Source organism: Pinus tabuliformis, chromosome X (genome assembly GCF_031772625.1).
Source record: "Pinus tabuliformis cultivar Carrire ecotype Pingquan chromosome X, CPIR1, whole genome shotgun sequence".
Taxonomy (NCBI): Eukaryota; Viridiplantae; Streptophyta; class Pinopsida; order Pinales; family Pinaceae; genus Pinus; species Pinus tabuliformis.
In genome coordinates this window covers 1,251,551,213-1,251,565,517 of record NC_142308.1, presented here as the reverse complement: position 1 = coordinate 1,251,565,517, position 14,305 = coordinate 1,251,551,213, and positions in this window count along the sequence as shown.

The following is a 14,305-nucleotide window of genomic DNA, read 5'->3' as shown; positions in this document are numbered from 1 at the left end:
TGATTTCGCTAGAACGCCATGAGGCTCATATTATTCAAATTAATATATTATATTGATACAATAATTTTCTTTTCTGACAATATTATCACAAAACCACCCACCTGCAAAAGCAGAGTTGTATGTATTTGAAGATTGAACTGATGCAACACCTTCTCTAGTCTATCAAATATCTTATTCTCCAACTCTATTAGTTTGATTCTTTCCTTCACACTACTCGTGCATACCATTCTACTCATCCTCCTTTTGCTACCCTCTGTGTCACAGATTAGTCCTCTTTAACTCGTAAACTTGACAACATTTCTTTATTTTCTACATCAACATTATTTAGTTCATCCTTCAAAATCACATTCCATGTTTCTCCCTTCTCATCTAGCAAAGGAGCTTAGCCATAAATTTGTTTACCAAAAAATGTATTTTCTCCATTTAACTATTGATTGACTAATGGACTCGGCTTATTAACCCAATCTTGCTTGCTAAAAAAATGAACACTGCTTCTAAGTCAACGATTCTTCAAAAATTGCAACCCCATTTATTCTAGCTTTCTATGTAGCACCAGTGGAATACTTTTGTTCTCTTTATTGCTCCCTCTACGTTTATATATATATATGGACTAAGTTCAAAGTTTGGACCAAGATTCAATAAGATTCCACTTGTTCCCTCCGTTTCATAATTATCTTTGTTGGAACCCAATTTATGTTTTGATTAGCCCTAGCCATATAAACCTTGAACTATCTTCCTTTACCAATCCTATGAAAATAATAATATTTTTATTTCAAGCTTGGCCAATTTTATGCTAGGTGAATGTTCCATACACAGTTTATCTTCTTAAATATATTTTGTTTTAGGATATGTTTGGTGCTTCTCCCTTATTGCCTTTGATGTTACAAGAGAATATGCAAATAAAACTTGTTCTTTATTTTCAACTTCCCAATCAAGTCTGCCCTCATGACATTGCCACTCCCCTTATGGATTTCTCACTGTTATTTATTTATTTGTTGCCTCAGCATGTATATGTTTTTGTTTGCTTCACATTCTCCATGCCAACTTTTATCTCACCATGTTCATTATTTCCTCAAGGCATTTTATGGGTTGCTCTCCCTTTGGGATGTTGTTGTTGCTCTTCTAATACTGACATGATGACTCCTTTGTTGCTTAGAGAGGTTACCCCTCAAGCCATATTGTGTCATTAAAGAAACAAGTTGTTCCTTTCTCTTCCTCTTCCACACTTTTGTGGGTTTCCTTCTACTATCTGCATTTATTTTTGATCCAGTGATTGGTTTTCTTTGATTAGCTTTCATCATCCGTCTAGATTTCTTTAGGGTATTTTCAAGTTTGCAATTTTTGGTTTTGTGTCCAATATTACTACATAAATAGCACTTTATTTGACCAAGATATGGCGGAAATGGTGTGTGTACTCTTGTGCTATTCTTTGCATACAATTTACATTAAATGGTTCTATGTCCAAATTCATTTCACAAATAACGATAACCATGGAAGTTTTGTGTACCTGATGTATGGTTGTATTTTTCGTTTGCTTTCTTGAGGGAGCCTTCTTGTTTGCTGCATATTTTTTTTATTATTCTTTCTTTTCCTTCTCTTACATTTTGTTCCTACATGACCAAGTTCATGGCAAGAAAAACATTTGATGCCTTTCAAGGGAGCAAAGAATCTCCTTTGAGATCTTCCGATCTCTAGGAGGAAATGACCTTTTTGCAAGAATAATTTTCTTCCAGTCATTAACTCAGACAAATAGATAAAGCACACATAAAAACCAAACACAAAATATTGGCGGAAAAGGCTTCAGCCTCAGGTATTCTCTCTCACATTTTCATTCATTTAAAATAATTGAATATAGTGTTATAAATAAATAGATGAGAGGCAATGTCTCAAGATAGTGTGTGCTATCTTAGACACCTTTGGTTGAGATAATTTCTCCTTTGGTTGAGATAATTTCTCACCAGACACACACCAATATAGGAGTTACCTAAACTAACTCCTATCTTAGAGTAACAACCCAAGAGTTAGGCACAAATTCCTAACTTGGAATATTTAATTTATTTATTTATTTTTGGATTTATTATTGTTTTATGAGAGAGGCTAACATTCCCCCCTTCAATGATAAATCCAAAATAAGAACGAGGAACCATCTTCCAAGTTCTCATGGTGATCCTAAAAAACATTGCCTGAAAAAACCGCCAAATCTGGATGCTGAAGAAACTGCAATATGAAGAGACTGAGTCAGCTGCATGACTGACGCTTGACAACTCCATCATGTGCCAAGCCGCAAAAGGATCCAACTGTCCTTTGCTTGAAAACAGCATCCGGTGTCCACTGACACAATTTGATGAATGCCCACTGGCATATTTACTGATGATGATCGCCCATTGGCTGAAGATGTCGAAAAACAACTCAATGTTGCTTTTGCTATGATGAAAGTTGCTCACTGCTGCTTTGGCTGTCGATCGCCCACTGGCGAATTTGATGCTCACTGCTGATGACAAATGCCCACTGGCTGATGAAGATGCCCACTGGCTGCTTCGCTGATATTGTCGAGACTTTCAGTCTGACAACCACTTGTCAATTTCATTGACATTTTCCCCCCTTTGTCAGCTGAAAGGAGAGACAATCTTCTCCAAAATATATTTGAACTCCCCCCCTTCAGGTGTAGGAGAGTTTCACTGTTGTACTCCCTCGTTCAACTGCGTAAGAGTACCATCATCAGTTCACTACTGGCTGCACTATGTGTGATTGTAGTCGGTTGTAGAACTAAGATAACCATTTGACTGTGGATGACCATTCCCAAGGATCGATCCATTCATAATGTATCTTCAATCTAGCTGATTTTTGTTGAGTGCGACATTTTTCTAAGGAATGATTGGGCTTGCCACAATGGCAACAAGGATGGAGATCAAAACACTGATCTTCCATATGACCGGTTCTTTGACAGTGAGAACATTTTGGTTGGAAATTAACTTCAGGTTGCGTGCAATTCTGTTTGTCTGCAATTTTCTCAGAACCTACTGAGGTGAGTTGTTAAAGAAATCCTGCACTCACAAACTTAATTGGCTTGGAATAACCTGGGATATGTAAGTTGGTGTCATCAGTGACATATCCTAAGCCTCGTCGATTCTTGTTATTTTGAATCTCTTCCCAGGGCTTGATGATGGGTTTGGAAGAATTTTGATCATGAACAACTTCGACACTTGAAGTTGTTTGGATGGGTGATTTGGAATCAACATCTTTATCTTCATCTGTATGGTTGAATGACTTGGAAGAAGCACTCTTCTGTTGCAGCTCATCTCTTTGTAGTTGCGACTCTAGTTGAAGGAACTCAATGGTTTCATGTGTTTGTCGTAGATGCCGTGAAAGATCGGCAAGAGTTTCTTTGCTGATGTGCACCATGTCTTCATCACTGGAGATGATCAAACTGTGAAGAATGTTTAACAACTGAATATGTTGCGCCATCTGAACTTGCTATGGGACTTGAATGGTATGCTTTCTTGATTTGTTGCTTATTGCACTTGCTACGAACACTTGCTAGAGTTGTAGAACTTTCTCGCTTGATGATGATCGTATTTGCATGAATGCTCACTTTACTTGATGATTTTACGCTCACTTGAAGGAGTAGCCACGCTCGCTTGATGTCGATCTCAAATTGCTTGATTAGTGTTAGAGTTGAACTTGTTTCGTTGCTTTGATGGTTGTTGCAACGAACTTCAGTTTGGCTCGCTTGAAGGTTTGAACTTTGTATTGTTTTGACGCAAATTGCTTGAATGAATACTCACGTTCGCTTGCAGGAGATGTGAACTTGTTGCTTGTTTGCTTTAGAGTTAATATTCATGCATTCACTTGATTCTTCTTAAAGGAAGGGTGTCGAACACTATCGAAAATGCACCCAAAAAAGCTTACAATGATTTTAATGACTCACATAAAACAAAGAATTCACTTGTCTTAATTTGACTAAGTGGAATAGAATTGACGCATTTGACTTCTGATCAAATCAAAACATGGGTGTCGGTTTCAACCGAGAATGCACCCTTACAATTCAATGCAATTGGAATTTGATTTACAAGTTCTTAAATTTGTTTGCAAGAATGTTGATGTAGACTTTGCTTTGAAATGCTGGAGTTTGCAGATTCATGAACTTGATTGTATCGAGTGAATTTGTTTGTTGAGGTAGAATGCCGATGTTTAAAACTTTGATTATTTGTTGTAGTGACGCAAATGCATGTGTTGAGCTTAATTATCCTTCCTTACAACTATTTTGTTACAGGTTTTGTGATTGCTAGCTTTGAGCTTTATGTGTGCATGAAATGAGATCATTTATGTGTCAAAACTAGACACAAATCAAAAAACAACAACATGAAGCGTGCATAATCATCAACACACTCTTCGTGTACTTAAGATCCCCTTATTCAATTTCGAGCGGATCTAGGACACAATCACCACAAAAAATGATATCTTTATTAAACTTTGGAGTACATCATATTTCACATTGACAACATCATCATGGAATATTCTCAAAGTTCCAGAACTTCTTAAAAGAAAAATTTCTTCAAAACTGACTCAACCTCCTAGAAGTAACAATATTCACTTATCTCTCCAAATTTACAAAACACTTATAACTCCAAACTTACAAAACAAATCACCTTATCACTCCATACAATCACTTTAAAAAATACTTTTCTAATGCACCTTATTCCTCCAAAAGCATTATTTTCTGATCCCTTTTTTAAAAATGCTTTTACATTCATCCCATTAAATTATGAACATTACCAAGACACTCCAAAGTGATGTGACGTTTCTTTTAAAGTGATTTATGAAGACACTTCAAAAAAGATTTATCGTTTGTGCATTTAAAAGTATATGCACCATACACCATAAGCTTTATGCATGTTATTAGTTGGAGAGAAAAAGTGATAAGGTGCGTAAATAACCTTTAAGGATATTACCCGTAATCAACGATTTTGTTGAGCTTTGACCTCCACCCTCACTATAAACTCCACGCTTTTTTTGAGCTTTGAACTCCACGCTCACTGTATCAATGAACTAGTGGTTGAATTTGAGAGATTAATTTCCACCAGAGAAATGAAGCGGAGAGAACAGCCAGAGCTCGCAGTCAGCCATGGCGTCCCCATTGAGATAGGTGGGAACAGGAGCAAATTCACAGTTACTATAAGAGGTAAGAAAGTGGGTCTTTCATTTCTTGAGGAAATCTTGCCGTTCCATATCCTCACAACTTCAGTTAATTTGCCGACATAAATAGTCCCACTAGGAACAACTTCTTGTTGCAGCCTCCTTGATTCGAATATTCCACCACTGAATTCACCGATGTTTGATTAGTTTTCTTGAATGCATTGAAAGTGGACTTCTTTTATCAGTTTTAGCCAAAATTCGTACAAGAACGAAGACCGAAAGAGTCTTTAAGGTCACACGAGATAATTCCACAATTTTGTAGCAAAAACTATCAAATATCTCTCGAGTCCAATTTGTCCCGCAGAATTTCTCACAACGAACACCGTTAAGATCAACTCACTGAGCCTCAAACCAAATCCTCCGAATTTCAGTAAATTTTGAAAATTTTCAGCACATTCAACCAAGTTATTCTGGATGCATACCTGGAAAGTTGTTAGGCTTCAGCTAAGAAAGTTAAATGTGCAGAACTGCGGAATCCTTTTGGAGCATGATCATTTCTTCAAGAAAAACCATTAAAGATCTCTGAAGACCAGATTTGTCCACAGAATTTCTCACATAAAGCACTGTAAAAATCAATTCACCGAGCCTCAAAACAAAGCCATCAAAGTTTAGTAAATTTTAAATTTTCAATCACTTGAAAGCAAGTTATCCCCCATGCATAGCCGCAAAACTTTAAGGCTTGACCTAAGAAGCTCAAACGTGCGGGATTACCGAATCCTTCTAAAGTATTTATGTTTCTTCAATTTGCTGAAATGACCATGTTTTCAATCTTTTCTGAACTTTCGAGGCTCTGAGCGTAGTTAAGAGAGGAAGCTACTTTGAGGGCAGTATTCCCAAGTCATTCAAGGGGCTTTTAGGCCTGAGATTTCTAGGCCTGTCGGGCAATAATCTGACTGGCCAGATTCCGCCTGAAATCAGCCAGCTGCCATCACTGGAGCGATTGATTCTCGGATACAATAAATTTGATGGCGGCCTTCCTGCAGAGATAGGGAATCTAACAAATCTTGAATACTTAGATATGGCCTATGCTAATCTCGATGGCAGCATACCAAAAGAATTGGGAGGTCTCAAGAATCTCCATGCTCTGTTTCTTTACAAAAATAAGTTCACAGGAACTATCCTGCCCGACTTCGGCAACATGAGTTCCATGATGTCCTTAGATTTATCTGATAACTTTCTCTGATCACAACGTCTTCAATGGACTATCTCAACACAACCTCCAAACCTGAATTTATTCAATGTATAGGATTTTCTTCCCTCAAGGAATCTTCCTATTGTACACAGAGGATATGGATCTCAACGATTGTATCTGGGTGCTCCCACGGTCATGGGCATTCTCTCCACACAAAATTCCATGACTACTTACTACAGGAAGCGGTCTTTTCCACTCCACAATTCGCACAGCTGCAAGCTTTCAAACACTCCAAAATCTGCACATGTTGTTCAACAGCCCGTAGCTCTTCAACTCATTCGGTCTACTTCAATGTGCCGAGCTCAATATTTAGAATTAGCCTCCACCAAGTGTATGCCGGATAGTTTCTTCTCCACATTGCGTACAATAGAAATGTAAGCCAATACTCTAACACAACACACAATCACCATGGCTCTGATACCACATATTGAAAATGAAATTAACTCAGACAAATAGATAAAGAACACATAAAAACCAGACACAAAATATTGGCGGAAAAGGCTTCAGCCTCCGGTATTCTCTCTCACATTTTCATTCATTTAAAATAATTGAATATAGTGTTACAAATAAATAGATGAGAGGCAGTGTCTCAAGATAGTGCGTGCTATCTTAGACACCTTTGGTTGAGATAATTTCTCCTTTGGTTGAGATAATTTCTCATGAGACACACACCAATATAGGAGTTACCTAAACTAACTCCTATCTTAGAGGAACAACCCAAGAGTTAGGCATCCGGTGTCCACTGACACAATTTGATGAATGCCCACTGGCGTATTTGCTGATGATGATCGCCCATTGGCTGAAGATGTCGAAAAACAACTCAATGTTGCTTTTGCTATGATGAAAGTTGTTCACTGGCTCTTCTTGTTGCTTCTTGGTATTGCTTGCTTCTTTGCTATCCACTCTACTTGTACCTTCCTATAATGGTATTTTCAAGGCTGCTTCATTATCCTCCATGTCTAACTTTAAGTTATTGCTCTTTTCTTCTGATTCTTTTATGGATGCAATCTCCTCTCCTAGCTTCTTGCACAACTTGTTCTTTTCGTCTAACTCTCTTTGAGCTGAAATAATTTCAGACTCTAATATTTCACGATGTACCTCTTTCTCCTTTAGTTGATTATTCATCATCTCCTCTATGCTCCTTGCCTCTTCAAGCTGTGTCTTTAGGCTTACACTTTCTTCCTTGAATATATGTTTTCTTTCATCACATATTTGCAACAGTTTCTTATAACCTTTGTTCTCATTCTTCAATCTTTTTGTTTCATCCAAGGCTATTTCAAGTTTGAAGGTCCATTCACACTAGTAGAGACCTTATTTGACTGAACCCTTTCTTCTTGAAATGGATTTTCCTTCTTCCTCTTTCTCTTCTCTTTTTCAGTTTACTTCTACTAGTCTATCCTTCATGAATAAGATACAATCTATCCTAGATTTATTTTGAAAATTTTAAATATATTACTGTATCGAGATCCCTATTATAAAGATTGTTAAACATAACACATTTTTCCTTATAATTCCATTGTTTTTCTTGCGTAGAGGGAGAGTCCTTACAGTAGCCATCACATGTTGGGTTGTGTTATATTCTTTCCACGGCTATCCCACGTAGTTAACCAGGGGGTTAGAGGGGGGGCGGAGCCCCCTTCGTTGCGTCGATTTTGTAGCCGGGGGAGGGGGGGGCGTCATAGGGGGTTTGAGGTGTACCCGTAACCCCACTTTATGGGGTCCGGGGCAGCGCCTCGAAAAATTTTGGTTTTGGACCCTATGTTAGGATGGGTAGACCCACCTATGGTTTTGTGCATGATTTTCACACATGTTTTTGGACGCGATGGTTTTCGGTCCATGGTATTGGATGCGATGGTTTTTGGTCCATGGTATTGGATGCTTCGACATGTATAAATATGTATTCTAAAATTGAAATGAACATAATGAAAAATCAAGCTGGTAGTCCCGGTTTTGGGATCCAAGGGAAAATCTCTGTGTATATGTGTTATGCTCTCGCATTGTTTATTTTCTGTGTTTTTGAATTCGTATGCAGGGAATTTCTATACAGGGTTAAAACCTACATCACATACAAGTTTCCATACACAAGGCCCATAAGTTATAAGTTTATATTTTACCTTATCTCTCAATTCATGAAATTTTCATGCACTAAGCACAGGTACACTTTGATAGTCTATGACTCAACCAGATCTCCTTCAAGCTATTAGGCTTACACCAAAGAAACTTGCTCTGATACCAATTGATGAAAACTTGACTAAAATGAGAGGGGGGGTGAATCAGTTTAGTACATTCATGGAATTCATTTCTATTTCATTTAAACTTATTAACTAAAATTTTAGATGAGAAACTTAACACATAATGAATATCAAATATAATATATGAACATAAGGTAATAAGTAAACCATAGCATTACTTCAACCCATAAAATCAAACACATATGGACACCATATATAAGTGGAAACCCATAAAGGGAGAAAACCACGATCTTCTTATTGTTGTGATGCAAAGGAAAGATCCCACCCACTTATTACATCTAATTTTCTGTAGGCTCCAACCTACAGGAGGTTGCTACCTCAATTTTTCTACACGCTACAACATGCAAGGAAGATCCAACTCCCATATGTTTTCAATAGGCTACAACCCACAAGAGGCTCCTACCTCAACCAATTCAGACTGAATATTTATCAAGCCACAACTTGAAGGGAGACTACAATCCCCATATACAAACAAGAAACAACAATGTGTGAGTTTACCTGGTCATAAATTATACATATCTTCATCCCCATTTCTGCCTTTTCTTCCCTTCAAATATGTTTCACATAAGCTGCATATGTGCCAGGTAACTAATGCATAACACATCAATCAACATCAATCAACTCTCACACATTCTCTCACTCTCTAACTTCCAACTCTCCAACCTTGCACAAATTTATAAACGATCTTTAATGGTTGCTCATAGTCCACTCACACGAATATGAAATGACATGACTTGTTTCTTTGCATTCCAAACGTTTATCTTCAATTCCATAGCTAGTTAAACTCTTGAATGTTAAAATACATAAAATGCATTTCATCATATCCTAATGTCATGCATTCATATTCTTCATGTTAATAAAATAAACAAATCACATGCAATAATACCCTATTGCATTCATATCCAAATAGCCCTGCATCACAATATTTGTCCGTGTCTTTGCCTTTTCCTTGCATATTTCCTTGCCTTGCATAATGTCTTTGCCTTGCCTCTGTTTTCATAGAGTCTTTCCTTTTCCTTGCATCACAACAATTGAGCTCAACCAATCCAGTCTTCAACTCAGCCTTGTTGCTTCTTTTTCATAACAATATATGCAATTAGCTCAACAATGCATGTATCAATACAAGTGTGCCATCAAAAATACATGTGCTATCATATTTTCTTGCTCCTTTACCATTTATCATTCATGTTGTTCCTTTTCCGTCACGTTCATCTCTCACTGACAAATATCCCTACAACAAACCTTGCTGATTTAGTGTCCTTATTTCTCTTTTGCTACTCCTTTTCCTTTGCGGCTTTTATGTTTCTCCTTTGCCTTTTATACTCTTATGCTACTCCTTTTTTATCAATGAAAATAATTCCATCAATATCCCCCTTTTGTATTGATGGAAAAATAGTGATATCATTCCTTGTGCACATCTAACCTCCCCCTTTGATCAATGGCAAGGGGTTTGGTTCATATTCTTCCTACTTTTCTTGCACATATTTTAAGATTCTAATGAAATATTATTGATTGGATCATTAGATTCAAGCAATCTCTTCTTGAAATCTTTAGTTTGTTCAAAGTTTGGTGGTGGATCACCTTTGTACACCTGTTTAGTTATTCTTTCCTACTTAGCCACTACTAAAATTGATGGTTTCATAGTCATATATGCAAAGTAATTATTGTTTTGAATGAGAAGCCTTGCTAAATATTATCCTGCATATGTTCCCGTAGCTTCTTTGGAAAGATAATTCTCATCTCTGCCACTTATGAGGATTATAATAAGTTTCTCGAATACTAGTTCAAGAAGATGAGGTGTAGCACTGGGAAAACATTGAATAATCATTTCAATAATTGAAAAAAATGCACATCATTCCCATGTCATTAAAATTTTCAATAATGAGATCTAGAAGTTTTTCCACCATTGTTGCCAACACATGAGCACAACTTTCTGGATAATGGTGCCACTGATCCAAATTTTTCGATGTTGAAATAAAATATTTGTGAACAAGTGATTTAAAAAAGAACATTGTCTATCAAAAGAACCAACATATGCATCTAGATCTAGATCTATGATTGTTAGGGTCTATTGGAGAAAAAAACCCTAATTCACCAAGAGTCTATGAAATTAATGATCTTCGTACATAAACCAACAAATTAACAGTCTCCATATGGTGTATTCTTGGATAATATAAATATGATTCTCTCAGCAAAACCATTATCAATTATTGAGATAATGAAGATACTGCACCCAATCACCAATCATGGCCATAGGTTTGCCCTCAGGCATAGATTGTTATGCATAGTCTAGTTTTTACTACAATACAACCCGAACACAAAGTGATGAAAATAATCACTCTAGCTGCAATAGACAACGTTGGGAAGCTTATCTAGGATGTTAGTAGACAAAGTAACTAAAAATAACAATAGTCATCCAAGTCTCAACACCTTGCCTTTATTAATACTAACAAAATCTTGTTCCCACTTATCCATCATGTAAATTTCATATTCGACCATTATATTCTCCACTATAGCCATGCCTGACAGAGGTTGAATGAATGTTGGGTATTGAAATAGATTGGATTGGGCAACAAAGCAAGGAGACGTGAGGACAAAGTTTGAGTTAAGAACCATTTGAATTGAAAATTGGTTGATCGAATAATTAGCTCTAAATAAGCAACGTACACCTTGTTGTAATTAGCCCTGCTCCATTAATGTTGCTTCATTAATGCCATCATATGTTATTAATGATGTTCCATAAATATACTAATGAGAAATTGGCTAGATGACTTGAGGACGCAATCTTGGATTCATATGGACAAGCGCTCCATATTTGGTCAATTACAACAACAAAACATGGTGCCTTAAGGTACATCCCCATTTCACATGTTCACATTTGTGAATAACGCATACCACATGTTCTGTGCATACTATAAATGCAAAATAGGTAATGGTTTGTTGTGTCCCTTATTCTGGCTTGGTAGAATTCTGCTCATAGCAACATTGGACGTGGATAAAGTATGCCTTAATTATGCTTACAATAACTTATTTGGCTTTATAGTACATTGGCATTGTCATATGCACAAGGTAATTATTCTCGCACGGTCATCTCTTAATGTATAATACCACTCATGTTTATATAATTGTTATGCATTCTTTGAATATGTAACGCTTCATCTTGGTTTATTTTCTATCTATGTAACACTTCATCTTGCCAACCCAATAATTTCACTAGAACGCCATGAGAATCATATTATTCAAAGTAATATATTATATTGATATCATAATTTTCCTTTCCCAAAATCTTATCACAAAACCAACCACCTGCAAAGCGGAGTTGTGTTTCAGTATTGAACTGATGCAACACCTTCTCTAGTCTATCGAACATCTTCTTCTCCATCTCTATTAGTTTGATGGTTTCATTCACACTGCTTGGGTATACCATTTTTCTCATCCTCCTCATACTAACCTCTCTATCACAGATTAGTCCTCTTTAACTGGTAAACTTGACAACATTTATTTATTTTCTACATTAACATTATTTAGTTCATCCTTCAAAATCACATTCCCTGTTTTTCCCTTCTCATTTAGCAAAGGAGATTAACCATAAATTTATTTTCCAAAAACTTTATTTTCTCCATTTAACTCTTGATTAACTGATGGACTAGCCTTATTTCCCAATATTGCTCTCTAAAAAATGAACTCTGCTTCCAAGACAATGATTCTTCAAAAGTTTCAGTGCCATTTATTCTAGCCTTTCATGTAGCACTAGGTGGAATACTTTTTCTCTCTTTATTGTTCCCTTTGTGTTTAAATATATATATGGACTAAGTAACTTGGCAATGGATTTCACTTGTAGTTCAATGTTGGCACCAAGATTCAATAAGCTTCCACTCGTTCCCTCAATTTCATAATAATCTTTGTTGCAACCCAATTTATGTTTTTATTATCCCTGGTCATATGAACCTTGAACTATATTCCTTTACCAATCCCATGGAAATAATAATATTTTTAATGCAGGCTTCGCTAATTTTCTTCTAGGTGAATGTAATTCCATGCACAATTTATCTTCTTAAACATATTGTCTCTTCTAGGATATGTTTGATACAACTCTCTTATGGACTTTGAAGTTACAAGAGACTATGAAAATGTAACTTGTTCTTTATTTTCAACTTCCCAATCAAGTCTTCTCTCATAATATTGCCACTCCCCTTATGGATTTCTCACTGTTATTTATTTAATTGTTGCCTCAACATGTATGTGTTTTTGTTTTCTTCATTTTCTCCATGTCAACTTTGATCTCACCATGTCCATTATATTCACAAGACATTTTATGGGTTTCTCTCCCCCTGGATGTTGTTGTTGATATCCTAATACTGATTGGATGACTACCTTGCTACTTAGAGAAACTCCTCCTCAAACCATGATGACTCCATTATGTCATTAAAGTAATAATTTGTTCCTTTATTTTCCTCTTCCACACTTCAGTTGGTTTCCTTCTACTATCTGCATTTATTTTTTATCCAGTAATTGGGTTGCTTTAATTATCTCTCATCCTTTGTCTAGAGTTCTTTTTGGTATTTGCCAATTTGCAATCTTTGGCTTTGTGTCTAATTTTCCTACATAAATAACACCTTATTTATCTAAGATATGGCAAAAACAGCGTGTGTACTCTTGTGCTCTTCTTTTCATACAATTTACATTCAATGGCTCTATTTCCAAATTCATTGCACAAATAACAGTAACCATGGAAGTGTTTTGTGTACCTGATGTATGGTTGTATTTTCTATTTCTTGCTTGAGGGAGCCTTCTTGTTTGCTGCATCTTTTGTTGATTAATCTTTCTTTGCTTTCTCTTACATTTTGTTGCTACATGACTAGGTTCATGGAAAGAAAAACATTTGATGTCTTTCAAGGGAGAAAAGAATCTCCTTTGAGATCTTCTAAATTTTTTCAACTCATCTCTAGGAGGAAATGACCTTTTTGCAAGAATCATTTTCTTTGACTCATTCTTTGGCTCTTATTGTTGTTTCTTAGTTTTGCTTTCTTCTTTGCTATTCACTCTACTTGTACCTTCCTCTAATGGTATTTGCAGTGATGCTTCATTATCCTCCATGATTTCCTTTAAGCTACTTCTCTATTCTTCCGAGTCTTTGATGGATGCAATCTCCTCTCCTAGATGCTTACACAACCCGTTCTTTTAATCTAACTCTCTTCGAGCTGAAATATTTTCATACTCTAATATTTCGCAATGTACCTCTTTCTCCTTTAGCTTATTATTCATCATCTCCTCTCTCCTTTCCTCTTCAAGTTGTGTCTTCAGGATTACAATTTCTTCCTTGAATTTATATATTTGTAACAGTTTCTTATAGTCTTTTCTCTCATTCTTCAGTCTATTTTTTTCATCCAAGGCTACGTCTATTTTGTTCTTCAGTTGTCTTTTCTTCATGACAATAAGGTCCATTCACAGTAGTAGAGACCTTATTTTTCTGAACCCTTTCTTCTTGACAAATATTTTTCTTCTTCCGATTTCTCTTCTCTTTTTTAGTACTACTGCTACTAGTCTCTCCTTCACGAATAATTTGCAATCTATCCCAGATTTAATTTTCAAATGTTAAATCTATTACTGTATCGATATCCATATTATGAAGATTTTTAAACATAGCACATTTTTCATTAGCATT